Here is a 22,279-nt window from a genome sequence, read left to right on the forward strand (position 1 = left end):
AGGTCGCCGAGCGATCCGGCTCGCGGATGGTAACCTTCACGATCACCGCCGCTGCAGCCACACTCACCAGAGGGAAGGCCGACGAGCCCGGAGAACCCGTTCTACCGACCGGAGCGGGTGAGGAGGCCGGAGCCTGAGAGGTCGCCGAGTGCACACCATCCTTGTTGGCGTCTTCCGCCTCAGAGTCAGTAGCGGTTTCCACAATAGTTGCTCCTGCTAAAAAGAGTAACCACGCCCCAGGGTGCTGTTAACCACGCCCGAGACCAAGGGCACGACTTACCTCTAGACCGGGGCTTCTTTAGACCTGAACACAAAGACAAAGGGCCACTAATATCGAAGTCAGCAACAAACATAGCCAGCCCGTAGTAAGAGAGATGTCTCACGGGGCAGCTAATGGCATATGCCTCCTCCGCGCCGGTGTTGGAGCGATCAGAGGAATCTACAGGCCAGGGGACTTCTGCGAGCTCCCACGGAGCTCATGAGGACCATGGTTGGCCGGGTACTCCTCCCTGACACCGCGACAGAGCTTCTTGAGGGGTTAGCACGGCACCTCGGCAGTTGCCCCCTTCATCTCCTCGCTTGTCATCTTCGTCCTCGTCCTCTCTGGAGTCCTCGTCCGCCTCGGCGTCCTCGATGTCGACAACAGCATCCTCGTCATTGCCTTCATCTCCGCCCTCACCATCACCGCTATCGTGACCGCTCAATGGTGAGGCCACGCCTTGATTGTCGTCCCGTCCCTAGGAGGTCTCCTTTGAAACCTCTTCTAGAGCTCCCTTTCACTTCTTGGCGGCTTCGGCCTCTGCACAGGAGGGCCCAGGAGAGGCAATGATCATAAGGGTGGCCATAAAGGGGCTCACTTGTCGCCCCGGAAGTGGAGGCATTGAGTAGGAGGCCTCAAAGGGAGCAAATTCCTCATAGGAAAAAACAAAGAAGATCATGAAATGGCTTCTCGGCCTCCAACGACAGGGAACCATGAATAAATGCTTACGCTACCCGGGAGAAGGTTGGCCGAGAAGGGCAAGACGGCCTTCTTGTGGGACTTGGCGATGGCAGCCGGCCCCACCAAGAAACTGAGGCGTACGTCAATGGCCTCAGAGTCCAGCTCCTCCTAGGAGACTCCCGCAGGGTCCTTCGGCCCCGCGTACCGTGACATTTGGAGACCCAGGTCCTGCAGCGGTAGGACACGACGCACCACCCAGGTGCGCAGAATATGACCTCTTATCAGCCCGCCTTTCTTCACGCGAGCAGTGGCCTCCGCCAAATCTTTGACCTCCGGAGTCGGCTTTGTCAATGATACGTTCATTATGCATCATGATTTTTTGCTGTTATTTATTAAGTTTTTTGCCAATATAAGACTTTGTAGTGTCATTTTAATGTATTTTCTCTCTTAATTTGCAAGATTTACAAGAGAGAGATTGCCGGCAGCTGAAATTCTGCTTGAAAAAACTATGTCAGAGATACCTATTATGCACGTCTCCAAAATGAGCTGAAATTTCACGGAGAATTATTCTGGACTAAATAAAAAATAATGGAAGAAACAAATAGCAGAGGGGGCCACCCAGGTACCCACGAGGCACCAGGGCGCCCCACCCCACCCCCCAGGGCGAGCCCTAGTGGCTTGTGGGGCCCTTGGGCAGCCTCCAGTGCCCATATTCTGCTATATAAGCCCATTTTCCCTAGAAAAAATAAGGATAGGACTTTCGAAACGAAACACCGCCGTCTCGCGGTGGAACATGTCACTACAAAAAAAAGACACATCCGTGACATTTTGGGCCGAAGGAAACTTTTTTCTGTCATACATAGGACACTTCTATGATGATAATTGTGACAAAACCCGGTATCATCATAGATGTGGTGGGCTCCTACTTCTATGACAAAAAATTATGACAGAAAATGGGTTTTTTGTCCTGGGCGGGCCAGAGGCGCAGCTGCATGACATTCTCTGGGCCGTCCATGACGGAAAAAACTGTGGTAGAAGCGAGGGCGAGGTTACGGTGGGTGGTCGGGGGCCGAGCGATGCGCATTTCTCTCGTACACGTACGCGCATGTGTGCGAGGCGTTGGCTCTAACTGAACCCGAGCGAGGGCGTTGGGCTCTAACTGAACCCGAGCGATTGCACTGCAGGCTACATGTTACTGAACCCGAGCGATCGATCGATGGTTGTTAACTGAACCCGATCGAGCGATTCCTTCACTACTGCTGCTAACTGAAGCCGATCGATGTTACCTATTTGGATGAACAGTGAGCGTTGCGGGGGGGTTTGGATGAACAGTGAGCGGTGGGGGTGGATGAACATGACCCGTGGCGTTGCCTCGATCGAGCCGGTTGGGGCTGGATGAACAGGACCCCGTGGAGGGCTGGATGAATAGTAGACGGTGGAGGGGTGCCCGTGAAGGGGTGGTTGAACAGTAGCCGATGGAGTAGTGCATGGTGGAGGCTGGATGAACAGGAGCCCGTGGAGACTGGAGGAGGTCGACGGTAGCCCGTGGAGGCTGGAGGAGGTTGACGGTGGAGATGAAAAGTATCCCGTGGAGTCCCGTTTTGCGGTACGCCACACCCCTCCCGATGAATAGGACCCCCGTTTCGACCGTAGCGCTCCAACACAAGTCCATTTTGTCCGTTTTGCGGTACGCCACACCCGACCCGATCAACAGGATCCCCGTTTCGACCGTAGGAGGTCCGTTTCCTCCGTTTTGTGGTACGTCACACCCCTCCCGATGAACAGGATCCCGTTTCGAACGTGGCTGGTTGAACACAAGGCCGTTTCCTTCGTTCTGCGGTATGCCAGGCCTCGTTTCCATCGTCTGTTCCGTCCAAGCCGGTTGGCTCCCACGCGTTATGTTGCCTCCCGATGAACACGACGCATTGCGTTGCCTCCCCATGAACACGACGCATTCTGTTGCCTCCCCATGAACACGACGACGACGCGGTTTCTCTGTTCTGACCCAGCCATGTACACGAGCCCTGGCCGTACGTATGCGCGAGTAGGCGTTCGAGACCCCGCACGTATGTACACATACGTGGTCGTATTTTCTTTATTGCACACTGGCCGTTGTACGTACGTGTACATGCTACGTGCGCGCATCTACTATGACACGTGCGCGCCTCTACTACGACACGTGCGCGCCTCTACATCCACCAGTATGTGCGTACACGTTCACGACCAGAATGACAATGCTACGTACGCTTCGACCAGGTGGGTCCCGACTGTCAGGCACTTCCTTGTGTGCGAAGATGTAGCTGGTGGGTCCCAGCAGTCAGGGGGGCGAATCGCTTTTTGTTCCGGATGCACTTCCTTGCATGCGAAGATGTAGCTGGTGGGTCCCAACAGTCAGGGGGCGAATCGTTTTTTTCGGACGCACTTCCTTGCATGCGAAGATGTAGCTGGTGGGTCCCAGCAGTAAGGGGGGCGAATCGTTTTTTTCCCGGACGCACTTCCTTGCGTGCGAAGATGTAGCTGGTGGGCCCCAGCAGTCAGGGGGGAAACTTTTTTTTCGCCAAATATAGTGGCCCATCCGGTGGGTCCCTATTGTCAGGTGGAGGTATCATTATTTTCCGCGTAATAAGGAGGCACTTCCTTGCTGCAGCCATGGACCCAGCTGTCAGCCTCTCCACGTACAGTCCACGTCCGATGGAAGTCGTTCCTTGACCATGTTGACCATGCCGCACCGAGAGCACCACGGCGGTGGACGACGGCAAGGCCTAGGAAGGGGACGACACGGAGCTGGGGAAGACGCGGCAGTGAAAGCTCGTGTGGAGAGGAGTATGAGGGTTCACTGGTTCGGCTGTGCTGTGAGGCTACCGTCGCCGCAGGGCCTGACCAGCGGTGAGAATAGTAGGGGCAGTGAGGCCTCCGCGGCAGCACAACCAGCCATGGGAGGCAGGAGCATGCGGCACAACCGGCGCTGCTTTGGGTGGCTGGAGCAAGAAGACCAGAGGTTGAAGAAGCACTGCATCCGTTGGATGGACATCGTACGGTCACTAGAGCTAGAATCGTTCATATTGACTAAAAATGACAAAGGCCCCCGTCCCAGTCAACTTAGTAGGCCCACAAGTCAGCCTCCCACCATGGTGGGTCCCAGCTAGCAGGGGGAGTATTCATTTTTTTTGTGCGTAATAAGGAGGCACTTCCGGTGGGTCCAAGCTGCCAGCGGGGGAACGTTTTTTTCGCGAAATACGGTGGCTCGTCCGGTGGGTCCCAACAGTCAGGGAGGAAAAGTTTTTTTCGCGAAATAAGGTGGCCTGTCCGGTGGGTCCCAGCAGTCAGGTGGAGGAATAATTATTTTGCGCGTAATAAGGAGGCACTTCCTTGCTACCACCTGGACCCAGCTGTCAGCCTCTCCACGTATAGTCTCTTCTGATGGAAGTCGGTCGTTGACCACGTTGACCACGCCACGCCGAGAGCACCAGGGCGGTGGACGACAGCGAGGCCTAAAAGGGGACGACTCGGAGCCGGGGAAGACACAACAGTGGAAGCCCGCGCGGAGAGGAGTACGAGGGTTCACTGGTTCAGTTGCGGTGTGTGGCTATCGTTGCCGCAGAATAACAGGGGGTGCGCGTGAGTAGAGGGATGGCCAGGCCAGCGATGGGAGTAGTACGGGGCGGTGAGGCATCTGCGGCATCACAGCCGACCACGGGAGGCAGGAGCACGCGGCACGACCGGCGCTGCTTTGTGCGGCTAGAGCAAGAAGACCAGAGGTTGAAGAAGCGCTACGGCCGTTGGATGGACATCGTACGATCACTGCAGCTAGAATCGTTTATATTGACTAAGTTGACAAAGCCCTTGGTACGCGTCAACTTAGTAGGCCCACAGTTCGGATTTGGCTGAGAACATATAGCCCATTTGCGATTTGTAAGAATGTACAGCCCATTTTTTAATTCTAATGAAATTTGCTACAACCCATTTACAGTTTGTTAAAAGTACAGCCCAACTTCTAGCTAGGACAACAATTAATAATTTCAAACAACCGCTCAAAACAGAATTAAAAAATTCCCACATTTTGATGGGACACGAAATATTTTTATCCGAAATTTCTAGTCAGGTTAAATATAATTTCAAAATAAAATTGTATTACGTTAAAATCCAACGAAATATTGCGCGCGCTACAAATAATGAAATTAAAATTTTCAAATTCCAAAAATATTATATTTTTTAAACTAATTACGCGTTTGGTGCATAGTTACTGCCTAGTTATTATAATAACATCTCATTTATTATTTCTTAAAGTCCATTTTCTTGTTAAGCCTAATGTATACCTCCTAGGAAAGTTTGCAGCCCAGCGGGGCAGAGAATAACAAGTTGACTCAGATATTGTGTACAACTGTCGGCCCAGTTGGATTGCTGATGTAGAAAAAAAGGCCTATGTAGTACAGTACAACCTAACATGGCTACTCAACCCACATTCAGCGACGCCGGAAAGGCCCAAACAAGGCTTCTATACAACTTTTTGAAGTCACTGAGCTCAATTAATAACTTAAGAGTTATATTACAGTGGAACCTAATTAAAAGCTGTCACGAGCAAATAAATAATTCAACGGGTCCCACTTGTGCGCGTATGTGTGTGTGTATGCATGTGTGTGTGTGAGAGAGAGAGAGAGACCCATTGGTCGATGCTCGTAAATACATCATTCAGCCATATGCATTGCTGATGCTCAGTAAAAACTTATATAGTTGACACAATCATATAGAACATCATAGCACACTCAACTTGCATACAAAAATTTCATGTAGGCGGCACAATCAGGATGGAAGCAGTGGATCGCTACGGGTATGGCTATGTTGAAACCAACGAAGTCGTACATAACGGTTCATCGTCTTTATCAATGACGGGGAAATATCTTGAATGATGTGCAAAGAAAACAGATAGACAACACAATAAGTTATGCTAGCACATTAAGTTGATGTACAACCCTTTCTAAAAAAAGTTCAGGTACAAAATTAGAACAGGTCACAATCAAATGTACTGGCATATCAGTGCTTCACACCCATAGCTCGGATTTAACTAGTATCTGACAAGATTCAGTTGTTACCTCAAATTAGAGCACATCCAGGTAGCCAGCCCTCCCTCTTCTCCCAAAGAACCAGTGGCCTCCGCCGCGCGATGGAGTAGGCCCTGTGCCATCCATCGTTGTGAGCAACACGGGGAAAGTCTGACGTTGACTCTTTTAATGGATGTCGTCGATGGACCCTGGCACCAGCGGTGGCGGCAGGACTTCGATTGATGGATTGACCACTTCTTCGACATGCACGAACATTCGATACAGGTACATCCCTAACGTGGTCCGTGGCGGCCTTGGTGGCAACGAATAGTACAACCCCGGTTCCTGCACCGGTATCTCAACACCAATCACCTTCGGTATGCTGGATGGCTTCTTCATCCATGCCATAACTGTGAGAGCCTAGCTGTCTGGAGGAACAAACATACTTACGAGCTCACCTCCAAGGTCATTGATAAGCTCGTTCATGGACTCGTTGTTCCAAGCACGTCGAGGCATGCCGTGGAAGGTAAGCTTTGTTAAAAACTCAAGCTCAGAGGGCACCGAGCCCCATCCTGGGTGCCACCGATCAAAGCTCACCAGCGCGCCATCACAGAACAAACGCCGGGAAGATTCGAACACACAACTGCAAAGTTGTCCGGAACCTGACAAAGAAATCAGCCGGTGGCAGACAGACTTCGACGAGCAAGTCACTTATTTGGATGTCGTGCGCAATGCTAAGAGCTTTGACAAGGTCGTCCGGCGAGACGGGAGGCCGGTCACCGTTGATGGTTACCATCAGCACTTTGCCGACAAACTGGTCGTCTAGCGCCGCCATGCTACTGTTGAGCGACAGCATACAACGACCGAAGGAAGGACGGACCTCAGGATCTCCGGCTCGGAGATCTGCATTGACCGGTGACATGATAGTGTGCTTGAGTACAGGGAGTATAGGAGGGGTTTTGGGGGAACTAGAGTAGGAATCGAGATTCCAAAGGTGGGGGAGGGGCGGGAGACTGGGGATGAAAAGGTAGCATGAATTTCGAGCACGCGCCAATATGCTCTCGGCGCGCAAGTGCATGAAAACACCGCTGGCGCCCACATGTCGGCCTAAGAGTCCTTATTCTTTCTTTTTTGGAGAGCCCGGCCTTTTTTTTCAGGATCTTTTGAGAGCCCGGCCCGAGAGTCATAATTGACCTGTTTGGCATTGCGTTACTACTCGGCCCATATTCAACGACACCTCACTAGCCCAAAAAAGTGTACATCATCGAAAAGACACTGAGCTCAAATTATATAACTTGAAAAAAGGAGATATACTCTGAACACTGGAGAATGGTGATGCCCTCATTTAGCCCACCAGTAGTTCGAGACAATAAATAGTTCGAAACAACGATATATACAACATTCAAATACTGACTAGTGACTACTACTTACATAAACAGCAAGACATGATAGTTCATAAGAAGTCTTTCTACACCACCAAAACGCACCCATCTGCAGCGCTAAGACTCTCGTGATCCAGACGAGAATGACATTCTAAACAGAAGCAACTATTACATAGTAAGAGTGACATAGACGAGGATGACCAAATGACAAGGAATATGCATAACAAAAGAAAGAACTACCCATCCAGAACCAGCAGCAAAGAGAACAAAGTCATTCGAAGAGATGATCCAACACCATCATAATTTGCAACCCCGCTTTAGCGACCAGTGATCCGGAGACACCAGTACTCCACCCTTTCGATGCAACAACCCAGTTGCCTATCAACCTGAAGTCTTGAACCACATCACTGCCTATCATAATTGAGACATCCAAGGATCAAAGTTAATCCGGACGCCTTTGTCATTCTCACCTTCTCTTGGCTGCAGGCTGTATCGTTGACAATTAGGGGAGTTTGCTCCCGAACTCCTAGGGCTCGCCGTGTCGACACAGTTTTCCATAGCAAACAGAGCCTCTCTGCCATCAAGGTCCTTGCCAACGGTGATCTCCTGGTTAATCGGATAATTGAGTCCGAGAAACAGAGAGTGTGAACCAAGGCTGTTTACCCGCCTCCAACTAAAAAATCCTAAAGGCCCCAACAAGCTGGTATCCTGCTCATAGACGTAACAACCACTGTCCGGGTACTCATGTATTACACGGTGCTTGTATACAGTGGGGTTTTTGCAATATAACTTTTCCGTCTCATGTGTCCGAATGATCACCAGTCTTTTGTCGTCGTCTGATCGAGCGAGGAACCAGTTGTGCTTCCCTGTTTTTGGCAAAGGTGGTGTGATTACAAAGGGCAGTAATTGTAGGGACACTACATCATATCAAAAAGGACATGCATTCTTAATGTGTGGGGACCCCGACTCATAAGTCGTGATCACCGAATGCACATGTATAGTGATCCCAGAGATCAATGCTCACTGAACACACAGAAGCTGAATAACAAGAGTCTTACATCCATACATACCGTCTTACACAAATTATGACCATTATGGTCAAGTCTTACATAGATAAAGCCACAGGGGCTGAATACCAGATAAACTTAAGCAGCGGAAATCTTCGTCGATAAGTAGAACCCATGCCATCTGCCTTAACCCTACAGGCATTCTGACTGGGAAACATCCTAGTTCGCATGTTCGTCTGCAAAGAACTCTTCTTTAAACTCCTGCTCTTCCATGCCTGGCCAATTAAATAACCAGTGGCTAGCCAATGAGTACTTTGAATGTACTCGCAAGCAACCCATGATTTGGTTCAAAGTAATAATGCAACTGTACAACAAGTAAGCAACCTAGCTTCAAGCTAGTTGAGATGTCCTATCAACTTGTGAGATATGCATCAACGAACATGGGTAACCTTGAGAACAGGTTACAGATATCAACATAAATAGAATTTGAATAAATGCCATGCCTTTCAACATGTCAAGTCACCCCCTTGACACAAATAGTTCTCTTCCACACACACATGCACCGAGATTGTAAAATTTCGGGACATAGTTTAAGTAGCACCTCCCAACTGTCCATGACCGTGGACACGGCTATTCGAATAGTTTGACACTCTGTAGAGGTTGCGCACTTTACCCACAAGATCCAGGAAGCTTTCGTGTCATCCACGATTCCGCAGTACCTCAAGTACTCGGGGGAAGCACCCGATCATTACCTTTACCTAGACGACACTAACATAGGGTCCACTCATTGATACACGGCCCTTGTGTATAAGCAAAAGATCATGGGACTCTGCCCTTTTCACATTATTACGCATACACGAAGGGACCAACAGTGTGTCCGGTGCCCTGTGAAAACAGTCATGGCCGCCTATCCAAGCATGACCCCGTCCCAAGAGTGAACTCAAGTCACCCCCGTCACTAGTAATGTGGGCACCATGCTAATATCAGCCTAAGTAATCAATAATTCCCCGTCCCATAAGGGGTAGAGTGGTTGCACATGTTTGGTTGGGACGGTAATCACACATAAATCTAATCCATCATTTTACACACACACACCAAAAGCTCTCTTTGGTACACCACTTCTTCCTCAAGTGGTGACCTTAGTTCAACATCTCCCATGGGCATTAGGGGCACCCGATGGGGTTTTCGAAAGAATGTAACCATGAAGAGTTCATGGTACACATGCATCATTATGCATCAACTAGTCTCTTGACAATGCAATCATGAACAAGGTAAGGTCATGAGTAGGGGTATGCACCATGGGGTGGTTCACAACGAGTTTACCACCGTCATATTTCATCATCATGCAATCGGAAAAAGGGTACCGATGAACAAGAGGGGTGTCATGGTCAAAGGGCTGCTTGCCTTGATTGGCTTGGTCTTCAAGTTCTTCAAATCCTTCTCCTTCTTCTTCTGCAGCAACTTCGTCTAATACGGGATCTAATCGTCGCAAGAAAATAATGAGAAAATAAGGCAATAGTAAAACAGAAAAACCAAAGTGCTTAGAAAAATGTCAACTTATTTTTGATAAATACTAGGGGGAAATCTAAGAAGGGGAAAATTCTTAGTTTTGGATTTGGAGTTAGGGGGACAGAGTAGTGGATTTTCAACCAGAGATTATATTGTTCAAATTTGAATTTAAATTTGAATAGTGCAGAAAAGTGTAATGGATGTGTATGAAAGTTACATCAATAAATAGGTGGGATTATTCTAAGATTTTAGGAGTTGGAATTATTCCATTTGGATAAATGTTTTATCCTCTGGTATTTTTATAAAACAGACAGAAAAAGAAAAAGAAAAGTGGCACTGTGCCACTGGGCCAGAAAGGCCATAGTGCAACAGGCCCAGAGGGAAATCAGCCCGCGCGAGGCTGCCACGTCGAAGACGTAAAGGTGAAGTACGCCTTCGACCGACGTTGAACCGGTGCGCACGCGCGTGCATTTTTAAACCTGACGGGTGGGTCTCACCGGTCAGGGCGTCAGGCTGACGGACAGGGCCCACGGCCGTCGTCGTCTACCTCCGTCCAGAGGCGACAGCGAGCTCACCGATGGCGATATAGGGCACGAGAGGATGCGTGGGTGGTACCCTTGTGCTCAGGGAGGAGCCACCGTTCGGATGGATGCAAAGTTGGTCGCCGGGGTGGCCTGGTTTGTCGGTGATAGTGAGGCATGACGGAGTTGCTTTGGGTGGCGGCGGTTCCGGCCGTTTCCGGCAGCTAAAGAGAGGGGAAACAAGGGGGAAATGGTCAGTGGGCTCCTGCGGTTCTAGATAGAGTGAGATCGGTAGCGGAGAAGGCGTATACCTCTGGATCGACGGCGACCCGAGGCGGCGGAGCTCCGGTCGATCCCGAGCACAGAATCCCCTTGAGGATGTTTGGGTGGTGCGGGCGTGCTCTTAGGGGTGTGAGGAGGAGGCGGATGCTACTGGAGCGGCCCGGGCCGGCTTATATAGCCGGGCACTGGTGCACCGTGGACTCGTGCGTCGACGATGTCACGGGCGAGGCCAGAGGCCGTGAGGGCACTCGTGAACGAGTCCAGACCACTCGTGGATCAGGTCCACGTCTAGAGGAGGGAAGGGAAGGAGCGGGGAAGGCTCCAGAGAGCTCGCGCGTGTGAGGCCGTGCATTGGAGCTTGTGGGCGGCCGGCGCGCGTGCAAGGGAAGCCACAGGAGGGAGAAGGAGGAAGGGGACCAGGACGTGGCGTGCCGTGGACGTCGAGGCGCATCGTCTGGCGTGAGGGGGAGAGCCGAGGTGGCCGGAGGTGGTTGGCAGGGGGCGGCTACAGTGCGGGAGCGCACTGTAGCGCGCTCCAGAATGTGCAAATGGCCGGCATGCCATTTGTTTTGGCAAAGTGGGCACAGCCAGGCATGTCTGGTAGCTCTAGGGGGGAGTAAAGAATGTAGGGAAAGCCTTGGATGCCTTGGGTGGCCACTGGAGTGAGGAGGGAGGTGAGGAAGAGGGGTGTAAGGGTTGTCCAGAGAGGTAAAAGAGGTGGTTTCACTCCTCAATTATTGATCTGAGATGCAGCCATTGCTACTGGAGGTAGAAGAGGTCTAGGAGGGGTTGTGGTAAAAAGTTGAGGCCATGGAGAAGAGTGGAAGTGGTCAAAATAGGGGTTTTAGTAAAATGGCAGAAGGTGTTTGTTGCTGGTTTGGGCAAGAAGATGAACTCCTCTTGTCATGAGGCTTTATAGGGTCAAATGGCATGAGAAAATAAGAGGTTCCACCAAGATTGAGTTCATTTGTGCAAAGTTGCCAACGCAACTTTTGTAAACCGTAGAAATCAATAGAAATGGACTTTTAAAGATTTAGCCATGCAAATTTATTCTCATTGATGCCCCACTTGGTGAAGTGCCATCATTTGAGGTTCTGAACATGTCCACAAAAGTTGAGATAAAAAGGAGAAAGTTGCCAATGTAGAGTTGTTCAAATTTGGTTCTGGACAGGAAGGGTTTTGGGGCCCTTTGATCGAGTTAACTTGTTCTTCAACTTGTGCCACTTTGTCTAGATGAATAATTAGAACATTTGAGCATGTTCACAAGGTTTGAGAACATTTGGAAATGTTTGGCAATGTAAAGTTGCTCAAACTTCAAAATGGACAGAAATGGTTTTGAGGGGATTTGATGATGTTATATTGTTCTCCAAGGCATGAGACTTGGCAAGATCATCAAATATGTCATATGTGACATGCTAGAATTTTCGTGGAATTTTTAGAGAATATTTCCTTTGTAAATATTTCAAAATCTTGAAATATCCAGAAAGGGTTTTTGAGGGGTTTCACCAATATTTTGAAAATGACCATGTGCTGAAACTCTTATATATGGACAATATATGTCCACTGAGTTTCCCAAACATTAAAATAATTTTAACCTATTAAAGACCATTTATGGCCTAAAGAAAAAGCCTTTAAATAAAATAGCAAGATGACTTTTAAAATTATACTTTTGGTCGTTTTTGGGAGTCCTATACCTAATAGGAGTCAAAATTACTCTTTGAAAGATTTTTCATACCCCAAACCAAGTACCTGCAGTGCAAACCTCAATTCAGGGGTTTTTGGAAAACTAAATTTAGAAAATACTTTTTGCCCAAATTATTTTCGTAAGAAAATTCTATATTGTAGTATACACATGGTATGATCATTGAGGCAAAAGTTTGGATCAAGGAGAGGAAGTATAGAAGGTGGAGTTGTGTTGACTTTAAAGAGTACTTGAAAATCACAGAGAGGAAACCAACTCAAATAAAAAGCCAAATAATGCAAAAGTTTTTGCCAAACCACACTTTATAATGATTTAATAGCTTAAGTGTTGTGGCATGAAAATCAGGGTGTGACAGACCTACCCCCCCCCCCCCCTTACAAGAATCTCGTCCCCGAGATTCCCAAACTAGGCGCGGAAAGGAGTATGGAAACTCGGATTCGGGGTAGTCTTCACGTCCTCATACTGTATTTGTTTTTGAGTGGTGCTCCATTGAACCTTGAGGTACTTGATGGTGTGGCTCCGTGTATGACGTTCGGCTTGATCCAGGTTGCTAAGGGGTTTCTCACGTAGGTCCGTTTGGGCTGGGGTGGATGGCTCAATGATCGATGTCCTTGTTAGTGATCGGGCTAGCTAGGAAGTCAAAAACACTCCCGGAGTTGTTTCATGTGGAAACATTACGCACAGTGGGTAACTCAGGTGGTAACTCTAGCTGGTAGCCGTCTATCCTTCGTCTTGCAGTGACCTCGGAGGGGGTTGTTAAATCTTGGTGTAAGCTTCCCTTTGACATGGAAATGCTTGGTTCCTTTGAGAGAAGTGGCTTGCAGATACACCTGGTCTTCGACGTGGATGTTTACTTCTTTGACGATGGTGGTTGGTGTAGTTCTTCCTTCTAGACATGGCGGTTTTAAAATGTCTTCTAATCAGCTGAAAGACTCTTCTTCCGTTTTCGGGTAGACAAGTATGTCGCCAAATAAAGATGACAACTAACTTGTCCAAGTATTCCATGAAGTCTATGAGGTATGCAAAGTAGGCTGGGGTATTGGTGGTGGTCTTGATTGAGCATTGGCAAAGGTCTTCTCGTCCTAGAGCCAAAGCCTGTGGTCATGATCCGACCATGTTGTGGTTTGGTGGGGCTTAAGAGTTTCAAGGGTTCTAGTGTGCGGGTGAACGCTTATCATCTCATCCTTAAGCACAGTTTCTGAGATTCCAATAGTTCTACCTAGTCTTCACATCATATTACCAAAAGAATCATCTCGTATAGGTCAACTCCAATCATCACTCATGTTATTCATATGCTCATGGATCCCGAGAGGGGGTCTAACAAAATCATACATTTCAACCATACCCAAACTCATATGCATGGCTATCCTAAGGAAACACGTCGTAAGCCACTCCAAGATCTTGTTTCCTTCCTATGAATCAACTCCAACAGCCCATTAACTTCCATTAATCACTACAATCCAATGTCCATGGTGTTCTACACGATCTTCTAATGTCCTATAATCCCCAAATACCTGAAAGAGCTATCTCTACTATAGTCAATCCACCAATTCCCATCTTCGGGGTCAAGTAACTTCCAAGCTCAAGCTTATATAGATCCCAAAATCAACCCCGACAATTAATCCAATCTCTTAGTTTATCATTCACCGAGAAGCATGGTATCATGATTGAGATCGTGAGCCTAAACCCAATTTACTCCGAACCATGTAGACTTACTCAGCATCTAGACTCCACTAGGTTCACCTATTTAAATCCAAATTTACTCCGAGGTGATGAAAGCTATGCTAGTCTATCCACACGATCCCACCAAGTTCTTGTACCATCAGGAATACCTCATAATCCACCAAAGAGTCTTAGATAATTCCTCAAGGTTACTGATATAATCTCATCAAGTTATTAATCCTACTAATCATATATCCTCGAAACATTCTTCCCTATGGCATCGTTAGTTCTGGTGCAATGATAGGATGATAATGTGCTAGTTCACTATGTCCACTAGTTCCATAATGAACCTTGTGATGAGCAAAGGTTGTTGAAGCTTAACTAGTTCTCTTGCAATTCTGTAGGTTAAGCTCGTGGTTAAGGATTTGAGCTGGGTTATATCATGAAGTCTTGAAGGGTCTAGGGATGGGTTTCTAATCTTGAGGGGTGAACACAACTCTACTGGGCTACACTTGGTCAAGGAGGCTGCAGCAAAAGTCTCTATTGCTAATTAGTCGCTGAAGTAGAATCCTCATTGTACCTTGTCTTGTCGGTCGAGGAGAGAGGGATGAGAGGGAAAAGTAGCATAGATGGGGGGGAATGCCTAAATGGGGGTTCTATAGTGCAGGTGCAAACAAGCATGTGACAAAAGGCCACACACAATTCCATTAAGATAAGATAGGTGATATAGTCGCATACATGCTGCCTAAGGCAAAAGTGCGACTTATATCAAAACACAAAGAGATAAGAACAAGCATCACTCAACATGGTTTCATTTGAACCATCATATGGACTCGACTGCGCATAGGGGGTACACAACTTATCCTACCATAGGGGTCCTTGGATTTGGTAGTCGTGCTTGTTCCATCACTTTGAGAGAAAGGTGTTCGGTCTTCAGCTTCTAGGTTCTCCTGGGTGCCAATGGACATGCGACAGTCGGCTGCTTGTTGGGACACATCCTATTAATATGCCCGAGTTCACCACACCCATGACATGTGACAGAAGCAAAAGGGTTGCTATTCAGTCTTGGGTATTGTCGTCGGGGGCCTGACGATGATCCTCGATGAGGTGGATATGGAAATCCATTCCTATGCCTTTTGCGTGGGTTTTGGTTGCGATCTTTCTGAAGTTCCTTGATTTGCTGCTCCTGATTAGAAATGTGGTCTTCTAGGGCAGTGATTTCCTGTTCTTGCTTGACCACCTTCTTCTTCTCGAGGCAGTGGAGGTGCAGAAGTGAAGGGAGATCTTGGCGAGCCTTCAGAAATGCTTCGGTAAGTAGAAGGTAGTCTCCTGCGTTGACGAAACGGATCTGGTACTTGAGGGTTGGATCCTCGTCTTTTGGGGAAATCATCACTTGAGTCGGAGCTCCAGATCCGCTCTTGCCAGGTAGGTAGCGGGTGGCATGTTCTTCTTTTATTTCTGGAAGGAGATCTCGAAGACGGAGGAGTGCTTAGTATGCCACTTGCTGAATGGCTAGGTCTCTTGTTGGCATAGGTGGTCCAACGAAGAACCACCCCTGAGGTGAGGTCTGGGTAGGCACAAAAACCTTGGCGTAGAACTCCTTCTCGAACACATCATTTTCTAGTTCGTGCAGGGTGTATATGGGTAGCAAGGGATAGTGGCATTGTTGGAGGCAATCTCTTAGGAGTGATGGAAATCCTGTCATAAGGAGTTTCAAGGGGGCGACGGCCATCTACAAAAGTTGAATAGGAGGGGTCAATACTGAAAATATCCCTCAGTTTTGGGAAATCTCAGGAAAAAAAGGCAAGGTATAGGTGGGTTTGATGATTTGTTTCATTCTAACTAACGACCATGCTAACTAAGGCTTCCTACAGTCAGGATGGCTCTAATACCAGCTCTGTGGGGACCCCGACTCATAAGTCGTGATCACCGAATGCACGTGTACAGTGATCCCAGAGATCAATGCTCACTGAACACACAGAAGCTGAATAACAAGAGTCTTACATCCATACATACTGTCTTACACAAATTACGACCATTATGGTCAAGTCATACATAGATAAAGCCATAGGGGCTGAATACCAGATAAACTTAAGCAGCGGAAACCTTCGTCGATAAGTAGAACCCATGCCATCTGCCTTAACCCTACAAGCATTCTGACTGGGAAACGTCCTAGTTCGCATGTTCGTCTCCAAAGAACCACTACAAAAAAAAAGACACATCCATGATATTTTGGGCCGAACGAAAAAAATTTATGTCATACATATGACACTTCTATGACGATAATTGTGACAAAACCCGGTATCATCATAGATGTGGTGGGCTCCTACTTCTACGACAAAAAATCATGACAAAGAATGGGATTTTCGTCCTGGGCGGGCCGGAGACGCAGCTGCATGACATTCTTTGGGCCGTCCATGACGGAAAAAACCATTGTAGAAGTGAGGGGGAGGAAATTTTTGGGGAGTTGCCGGTTACGGTGGGAGGTCGGGGGCCGAGCGATGCGCGTTTCTCTCGTACACGTACGCGCGTGTGTGCGAGGCGTTGGCTCTAACTGAACCCAAGGGAGGCGTTGGGCTCTAACTGAACCCGAGCGATTGCACTGCAGGCTACGCATTACTGAACCCGACCGATCGATCGATGGCTGTTAACTGAACCCGATGGAGCGATTCCTTCGCTACTGCTACTAACTGAAGCCGGTCGATTGGATGAACAGTGAGTGTTGCAGGGGGTGGGGTTGGAAGAACAGTGAGCGGTGGCGTTGCTTCTGGATGAACAGGACCCCTTGGTGTGGAGGGCTGGATGAACAGTAGACGGTGGAGGGGTGGCCGTGGAGGGGTGGTTGAACAGGACCCCGTGGTGTGGAGGGCTGGATGAAAAGTAGATGGTGGAGGGCTGGATGAACAATAGACGATGGAGGGGTGGTTGAACAGTAGCCGGTGGAGTAGCGCGCGGTGGAGGCTGGAAGAACAGGAGCCCGTGGAGGCTGGAGGAGGTCGACGGTAGCCCGTGGAGGCTGGAGGAGGTCGACGGTGGAGATGAACAGTATCCCGTGGAGTCCCGTTTTGCGGTACGCCACACCCTTCCTGATGAACAGGACCCCCGTTTTGACCGTAGCGCTCCAACACAAGTCCGTACGCCACACCCCTCCCGATCAACAGGACCCCCGTTTCGACCGTAGGAGGTCCGTTTCGTCCGTTTTGCCGTACGCCACACCTCTCCCGATCAACAGGACCCCCGTTTCGACCATAAGAGGTTCGTTTCCTCCGTTTTGCGGTACGCCACGCCCCTCCTGATCAACAGGACCCCGTTCCGAATGTAGGAGGTCCGTTTCCTCCGTTGAGCGGTATGCCATGCCTTGTTTCCATCGCATGTTCTGTCCAAGCCCTCTCGATGAACACGACCACGCATTCCGTTCCGACCTAGCCGGTTAGCTCCCACGCGTTCCGTTGCCTCCCAATGAACACAACGCATTCCGTTGCCTCCCATGAACACGACGCATTCCGTTGCCTCCCCATGAACAGGACGACGACGTTGTTTCTTCGTTCCGACCCAGCCATGTACACAAGCCTTGGTCGTACGTATGCGCGAGTAGGCGTTCGAGACCCTGCACGTATGTACGTAGGTGGTCGTATTTTCTTTCTTGCACCCTCACCACTGTACGTACGTGTACATGCTACATACGCGCCTCTACTACGACACGTGCGTGCCTCTACATCGACCAGTATGTACATACACGTTCGCGACCAGAATAACAACGCTACCTACGCTTCGACTAGGTGGGTCCCGACTGTCAGGCACTTCCTTGCCTGCGAAGAGGTAGCTGGTGGGTCCCAGTAGTTAGGGGGGGCGAATCGTTTTTTTTTGCCCGGACGCACTTCCTTGCGTGCAAAGATGTAGTTGGTGGGTCCTAGCAGTTAGGGGGGTGAATCGTTTTTTTTTCGGAGCACTTCCTTGCGTGCGAAGATGTTGCTGGTGGGTCCCAGCAGTCAGGGGGCGAATCGTTTTTTTTTCGGACGCACTTCCTTGCGTGCGAAGATGTAGCTGGTGGGTCCCAGCAGAAAGGGGGGAACGTTTTTTTTTGCGAAATACGGTGGCCCGTCCGGTGGGTCCCCGCTGTCAGGTGGAGGAATAATTATTTTGCACATAATAAGGAGGCACTTCCTTGCTGCGGCCGTGGACCCAGCTGTCAGCCTCTCCACGTACAGTCCACATCCGATGGAAGACATTCCTTGACCACATTGACCACGTTGCACTGAGAGCACCAGGGCGGTGGACGACGGCGAGGCCTAGGAAGGGGACGATGCGGAGCCGGGGAAGACACAGCAGTGGATGCCCACGCGTAGAGGAGTATGAGGGTTCACTCGTTCGGCTGTGATGTGAGGCTGCCGTCGCTGCAGAATAACAGGGGGTGTGGGTGTGTAGTGGGATGGCCTGGCCATCTATGGGAGTAGTAGGGGGCGGTGAGGCCTCCGCGGCATCACAACCGATCACGGGCGGCAGGAGCAGGCGGCACGACCGGCGCTGCTTTGGGCGGCTGGAGCAAGAAGACCAGAGGTTGAAGAAGCACTACGGCCGTTGGATGGACATCGTACGGTCACTAGAGCTAGAATCGTTCATATATTGACTAAAGTTGACAAAGGCCTCCATGCCAGTCAACTTAGTAGGCCCACAAGTCAGCCTCCCACCAAGGTTGGTCCCAGCTAGCAGGGGTATTCATTTTTTTGTGCGTAATAAGGAGGCACTTCCGGTGGGTCCAAGCTGACAGCAGGGGGAGCATTTTTTCATGAAATACGATGGCCTGTCCTGTGGGTCCCAGCAGTCAGGGGGAAACGTTTTTTTAGTGAAATACTGGTGGCCCGTCCGATGGGTCCCTTCTGTTAGGTGGAGGAATAATTATTTTCCGCGTAATAAGGAGGCGCTTCCTTGCGGCTGCCGTGGACCCAGCTGTTTGCCTCTCCACATACAGTACTCTTCTGATGGAAGTTGGTCGTTGACCACATTGACCACGCCACGCTGAGAGCACCACGGCGATGGAAGACGGCGAGGCCTTGGAAGGGGACGACATGGAGCCGGGGAAGACGCGGCAGCGGAAGCCCGCGCGGAGAGGAGTACGAGGGTTTACCTGTTCGGCTGCGGTGTGAGGCTGCCGTCGCCGCAGAATAACAGGGGGTGTGGGTGAGTAGAGGGATGCCCTGGCCAGTTGTGGGAGTATTAGCACTACAAGAAACTTGTTAATCCATGACGGATTTCCGGTGACAATTTTAAAATCTGTCATGAACCTCGTCGTATAGACCCGCAAGCCCGCCAAAGCCCGCCTAAAGCCCTAAACCTTTCCCCGTATAAAAGCTAACTCTAAGTCACTCCCGTCCCCAACCCCTTTCCCCATCCGCCGCCACCACGCCTCGCCTCTCCTCGATCCCGTCCTTCGCCTCCACCTCCCACTCCCCGCCTCCAAGCGATGATGACGACCCAAGATCTACATGGCGACAACGGCTACTGCGGCTTGATGGAAGCGGCGTCCAACCCTAGCCGCCGTGGCGCGCCTCTTCTACTCACAACAACGACCCACACCATGGATCTGCGGCAGAGGCCTCCCTTCTCTGTCTCCCAGGCTGCGTACCTGCCTCCTATCCGCAGATTTGGAGCAGCAATCGTCGGACAAGGAGAGGACGACGACCGTGACCTATGGGAGGCCCGACCTCGACCTCGCCGGCGACGTCTACGCCCCACACAAGGTCCCTCCCTGCTTCCCCTATCGTCTCATGTCTCCTTCATCACTTCCTTTCCCCCCCCCCATCCTCAATCGAAGTTTTTTTTTCTTTGATTCAGATCAGCAGGACCTCCCTGCCTCTCCGGTTCGATGGGCGTTGATGACCGGGGCCCTCGCTCAAGCTCGATGACGAGGTCCTCTGTCCCGACCACCATGATTCCCCAGCAAATAAGAAGGTCGACCCCCTCGCCCTGTTTATTTTTCTTTTGAAGTGATTGTTGTTCTGCTGTTTCGTATTTCTCCAGGGGCTATCCATTTTTCTTGGACTGAAACTGATGCAGAAAATGTGGCCAACTTCGTTTTCCTGATACTCACAAGTTACAGCCAACGATAGACTAGTTATGTTGGCTATTTCCTTTTCCTTTCTCACCGTGCGAGCACTACCAATGTAGAATTTGTGAGATCTGCTAGTTAGTTAAGCAACTACTAATTTAATAATTAAATGCCCATGAGATGCTCTTGTTGGTTCCTTCAATTTTTCTTGTTTGTGGAATAAAAGTAATTGAGTAATCTCACTCAATCGATTGACCAAGAGTAAGATTGTTAACTAGATCTGCTATTACACTGTTGCTCTGTTATATATTATGTACAAAGTTTATATTTGTTATCATCATTTGGTTGATCAGTCCTCCTCGTCTACTCCTCGCCTACTCTCGCTCTCGCACTAATTATATATACAAGTCTAGTGTCAGATCCGTGAAATGTACTTACTACCATCATTTGTTTGTAGCAAATATTACAAATTTTGTTCATCGCACCTTGTCGTACTCAGAGGCAAGGCATTATTTGCTGCCATCTTGGATTGTAACAATTGGGTTTATTTACTACTCCCTCCGTTCCGATTTGCTTGTCGTTGTTTTAGTTCAAAATGAACTAAAACCACGACGAGTAAATCGGAACGGAGGGAGTATTATTCTGTAAGATTTTTCTAATGCTAGTTTTCTGGTTTGTCTAGCTTGAAGAACCTCTAACATTGGTTTTCATGGAGACAAAATGAGAAGCTGATTCATTGAGATATTGGCTAAACAAAAGAGGATTCCTTGCAACGGCAATCCCTGGTGACAGAATACAGTAGGTAAATACATATTCCGAACTCTTCTGCCATTGCCTAACTTGTTCGTTAGCAGCAATATAAAACTGTAATCCCAACAAATTATAGCTAATATTTTAATTTTAAATATCTGCCATGCTGTTTTAACACTGGAAGCTAAATAACAAGATACATTTTTCTCAGCATGCTATACTTGTATGAGTTACAGATTTCATAAGTATCAAGGATATATCTAGCTTAAGCATATGTACACCTCTTGTTATACCTACGACTCTGCTTGGAGTATCTCTGCTAAGATTTTAGCTAGTTTAATATACCTCGTGTCCACCTGTTATGCTTAGCTGAATGTAAGAACAATTAGGATGTCGTTATCATTACACTAGCAATGATAGCTGTAAGTAGTTATTCCAGACATGTGATTCACATTATTTTCGAAAGAGGGAAAACCTTTGCCTTGTATATTAATAAAGAAAGAAAATGTCAAACTATATGTATGTGCCAGAGTTGCACATGTAACAGAGACATGTGCTCACAGATTGCTGCTAGTCTGTTTCCTGTAACCATGTAAATACATTGTTTATTACATGGCACTCCTTTGACATTTTCTTAAAGTTTCTTGATGATTCTATACCACTTCAATATGTTACACATTGTTTACTATTGTCGGTGCTTTCAGATGAACTTGCAGCATAAACATTTGAGTTTCATGTGTAAACTTTTTGACATACAAACATTTGAAGTTTACGTCGACCGGTTCGAGGATCAGAGGCTTCGCGTCGTGCATATTGTTTGTTAGTGATGCCATGTTTTTGGCATAGATACTTTGTTATTATCATTTGTAGGAATTGTAAGATTTAAGAACTTTGGACAGTACACAATTCCCTTTTTTCGTGTGTTCTAACTATCTTGTTTCAACTATCTATTCATATCACAAGTATCAAATGTCGTAAATATGCTAGGTATGATATGCAGGTATGATTGGGAAGCGGGCTACTTGGTGTTGCTCATCACAATCAGCCAAGACATGATGGTTGCCATCAAGAGGGCCGACAACAATAATCTAAATAACAGCCTTGATAGTTTGTATGTTCTGTTGATGTAAAATGAATTGTACTCATTCCTACGTGTGATGTGTGGTATATCTTTGTCAATCTATATTCTAAGTTATCATTTTGTAGAGGATTTTGTAAACTGCTATGTTACAGATACATACAGATTGTTGCATACTGTGTTGAACTGTGTAACGTTATACACTTTGCAAATACTTTCTCTTGGGCAAAATTAGCATTAGTATTTGTGAAATGCATTATTCTAAACACGTATTGGGTAAATATTGGGTCGAAAGAAATAGGATAATGTGCTCAATCATGACGAATTTTGTGACGGAAAATAATATGCACATAGATGGCCA

General features: G+C 48.4%; 1 long non-coding RNA gene across 2 annotated transcripts; it reads left to right on the plus strand.

Moving 5' to 3' along the window:
* The first annotated feature begins 19,435 nt into the window (after window positions 1-19,435).
* LOC123115476 (uncharacterized) lies at window positions 19,436-22,038 on the plus strand. 2 transcript variants are annotated; one of them, XR_006456626.1, is made up of 4 exons: window positions 19,436-19,782; window positions 19,877-19,993; window positions 20,773-20,892; window positions 21,841-22,038. It is a non-coding gene; the product is annotated as an uncharacterized lncRNA (long non-coding RNA). The 2 variants fall into 2 exon arrangements; XR_006456625.1 differs by having other exon boundaries at window positions 19,877-20,892.
* Window positions 22,039-22,279: the final 241 nt, after the last annotated feature.

Source organism: Triticum aestivum, chromosome 5B (assembly GCF_018294505.1).
Source record: "Triticum aestivum cultivar Chinese Spring chromosome 5B, IWGSC CS RefSeq v2.1, whole genome shotgun sequence".
In the NCBI taxonomy this organism is placed as follows: domain Eukaryota; kingdom Viridiplantae; phylum Streptophyta; class Magnoliopsida; order Poales; family Poaceae; genus Triticum; species Triticum aestivum.